This window comes from Arachis hypogaea, chromosome 14 (genome assembly GCF_003086295.3).
Source record: "Arachis hypogaea cultivar Tifrunner chromosome 14, arahy.Tifrunner.gnm2.J5K5, whole genome shotgun sequence".
Lineage (NCBI taxonomy): Eukaryota > Viridiplantae > Streptophyta > Magnoliopsida > Fabales > Fabaceae > Arachis > Arachis hypogaea.
In genome coordinates, this window is record NC_092049.1 from 79,863,683 (window position 1) to 79,867,710 (window position 4,028).

Here is a 4,028-nt window from a genome sequence, read left to right on the forward strand (position 1 = left end):
AATTTATACCCTTTTTGGCATTGTTTTTAGTACGTTTTTAGTATGTTTTAGTTAGTTTTTATTATATTTTTATTAGTTTTTATTCAAAAATCACATTTTTGGACTTTACTATGAGTTTGTGTATTTTTCTGTGATTTCAGGTATTTTCTGGCTGAAATTGAGGGACTTGAGCAAAAATCTGATTCAGAGGCTGAAAAAGGACTGCAGATGCTGTTGGATTCTGACCCTCCTACACTCGAAGTGGATTTTCTGGAGCTACATAAGCCCAATTGGCGCGCTCTTAATTGAGTTGGAAAGTAGACATCCTGGGCTTTCCAGCAATATGTGATAGTCCATACTTTTCCCGAGATTTTATGGCCCAAACTGGCGTTCAAAGTCAGCCCAAGGAATTCTGGCGTAAAACGCCCAAACTGGCACCAGAATTGGAGTTAAACGCCCAAATTGGCACCAAAGCTGGCGTTTAACTCCAGGAATAGCCTAAGCACGAAAAAGCTTCGATGCTCAGCCCAAGCACACACCAAGTGGGCCCCGGAAGTAGATTTCTGCACTATCTGCGCTTAGTTACTAATTTTTTGTAAACCCTAGTAACTAGTTTAGTATAAAAACTACTTTTATATGTCTTTTGATAATCTTTGATCATATCATGTAACTTTTACACTTTGAGACCTCCATGGGAGGCTGGCCATTTGGCCATGCCTATCCTATTTTCACTTTCGTATTTTCAACGGTGGAGCATCTACACCCATAGATTAAGGTGTGGAGCTCTGCTGTTCTTTATGAATCAATGCAATTACTACTATTTTTCTATACAATTAACGTGTACTTATTCTCCAAGATACACTATTGTTATTAATTCAGTTAAGTCAGAATGAATGGGCAACCCGTGACAATCACCCAATCTTCGTTACTCGCTTAGCCAAGATCCGCGTACCTGACAACCACAAAGCGGTCTACATGATGTTCAACGTAGTCATTGGATGCCAGCCAGAGTATATTCTCTTGGGTTTCTAACAAAACATTCGTGGTATAGGCTAGAATCATTGGCAGCATTCCTGAGATCCGGAAAGTCTAAACCATGTCTGTGGTATTCCGAGTAGGATTCGGGATCTGGAAAGTCTAACCTTGTCTGTGGTATTCCGAGTAGGATCTAGGAAGGGATGATTGTGACGTGCTTCAAACCTGCGAATGTGGGGCGCAAGTGACAGTGCGCAAAAAGACAATGGTCCTATTCCGACGCTAGCGGGAACCGACAGATGATTAGCCCTGCGGTGACAACGCATATGGATTTGTTTTCATCCGAGAGAATCATACAGCTTGCCATGGAAGGAGGTAACGCATGGTTGGAAGAAGGCAGTAGGAAAACAGAAGTTCAGAAGCAACATAGCATCTTCATACGCTTATCTGAAATTCCCACCAATGAAATACATAAGTATTTCTATCTTATTTTATGTTTTATTTATATTTTAATTATCAAAACCTCAACCAATTTAATCCGCCTGACTGAGATTTACAAGATGACTATAGCTTGCTTCAAGCCGACAATCTCCGTGGGATGGACCCTTACTCATGTAAGGTATTACTTGGACGACCCAGTGCACTTGCTGGTTAGTTGCATCGGAGTTGTGAATAAAAAGTGTTGTGATCACGATTCTGTGCACCAACTTTTTGGCGCCGTTGCCGGGGATTGTTCGAGTTTGGACAACTAACGGTTCATCTTGTTGCTCAGATTAGGTAATTTTATTTTATTTTTAAGCTTTTTATTTCTTATTTTCGAAAAATACAAAAAAAATTTTTCTTCTTTTTCGTTTTTCCCAAAAGAATTTTCGAAAAAATACAAAAAAATTTAATAAAATCATAAAAACAAAAAATATTGTGTTTCTTGTTTGAGTTAGTGTCAATTTTTAAGTTTGGTGTCAATTGCATATTTTCCTTTTCTAAAAATTTTCGAAAAAACCATGCACGTGTTCTTAATGATCTTCAAGTTGTTCTTGATGATTTTCTTTGTTTAATCTTTAATTTTTCATGTTTTGTGTCTTTTCTTGTTTTTCATATGCATTTTCAATTTATTAGTGTCTTAACATTAAAAATTTTTAAGTTTGGTGTCTTCCATGTTTTTCTTTTCTTAAAAAAAAATTTCAAAAATAAGTCTTGGTGATTATCTTGATCATAAATTTCAATTTAAAAATTCTATCTTTTCAAATCTTTTTCAAAATCAAATCTTTTTCAATTTTCTTTTAATATTTTCGAATTCCTTTTTAAAAATTTTCAAAATCTTTTTCATTTTTCTTTTAATATTTTCGAAAATATTCAAATTAATTTTCAAAATCTTCTTCTTATTTTACTTCAAATTTTTGAAAATCTCATTAACATTACATGTTTTGATTCAAAAATTTCAAGTTGTTACTTGCCTATTAAGAAAGGTTCAATCTTTAAATTCTAGAATCATATCTTGTAGTTTCTTATTAGTCAAGTAATCAACTTTAATTTCGAAAATCAAATATTTTTAAATTTCTTTTTCAAATCTTTTTCAAAGTAAATTTCAATCATATCTTTTTCAAAACTTAATTTCAAAATCTTTTCTAACCTCTTATCTTTTCAAAATTGATTTTCAAATCTTTTTCAATTAACTACTTAACTTTTTGTTTGATTTTAAAATTCTTATCTTTTTCAAAACCATCTAACTACTTTCCTCTCTCTAATTTTCGAAAATCATTAACTTCTTTTTCAAAATCCTTTTTAATTAACTAATTATTTCAAAATTTTAATTTTAATTTTATTCCTTCTCTTAATTTTCGAATTCTAACAAAATTTTAAAATAAAAACAAAAATATTTTCCTTTATTTTTAAATTATTCTCGAAAACTCTCTCTCTCTTCTCTTTCTATTTATTCTATTTATTTACTAACACTTCTCTTCTTATAATTTGAACCCTCTCTCCCTCTCTGTGTTTGAATTCTTCATCTCTTCTTCTCTATTTTCATTCTTCTCTTCTTCTACTCACATAAAAGAATCTCTTTACTGTGACATAGAGGATTCCTCTTTTTCTCTGTTCTCTTCTTTTTCATATGAGCAGGAACAAGGATAAGAATATTTTTGTTGAAGCTGATCCTGAACCTGAAAGGACTCTAAAGAGGAAGCTAAGGGAAGAAAAAACACAACTCTCTGGAGAGAACCTGACAGAAAATTTCGAAAAAGAAGCAGAGATGGCCGAACCTAACAACAATGATAGAGATGCAAGGAAGATGCTTGGTGACTTTATTGCACCCTCTTCTGACTTCTGTGGAAGGAGCATCTCAATTCCTGCAATTGGAGCAAACAACTTTGAGCTTAAGCCTCAATTAGTTTCTCTAATGCAGCAGAACTGCAAGTATCATGGACTTCCATTGGAAGATCCTCATCAGTTTTTAGCTGAATTCTTGCAAATCTGTGACACTGTTAAGACCCATGGGGTTGACCCTGAGGTCTATAGACTCATGCTTTTCCCTTTTGCTGTAAGAGACAGAGCAAGGACATGGTTAGACTCACAACCTAAAGAAAGCCTGAACTCTTGAGAAAAGCTGGTCAATGCCTTCTTGGCAAAGTTCTTTCCATCGCAAAAATTGAGTAAGCTTAGAGTGAAAGTCCAGACCTTTAGACAGAAGGAAGGCGAATCCCTCTATGAAGCTTGGGAAAGGTACAAGCAATTGATCAGAAGGTGTCCTTCTGGCATGCTTTCAGAATGGAGCATCATATGCATATTCTATAATGGTCTGTCTGAATTGTCCAAGATGTCATTGGACAACTCTGCTGGTGGATCTCTTCATTTGAAAAAGACGCCTGAAGAAGCCCAGGAACTCATTGAAATGGTTGCAAATAACCAGTTCATGTATACTTCTGAAAGAAATCCTGTGAATAATGGGATGGCTCAGAAGAAAGGAGTTCTTGAGATTGATACTCTGAATGCCATATTGGCTCAGAATAAAATATTGACTCAGCAAGTCAATATGATTTCTCAGAGTCTGAGAAGAATGCAAGCTGCATCTGGCAGTA

The 4,028-nt window shown here is 34.7% G+C and overlaps 1 non-coding gene across 1 annotated transcript; it reads right to left on the reverse strand.

Annotated features, from left to right (window-relative positions):
* Positions 1 to 3,604: 3,604 nt before the first annotated feature.
* Positions 3,605 to 3,708, reverse strand: LOC112745989 (small nucleolar RNA R71). The gene has a single exon (XR_003173890.1). It is a non-coding gene; the product is annotated as a small nucleolar RNA R71 (small nucleolar RNA).
* Positions 3,709 to 4,028: the final 320 nt, after the last annotated feature.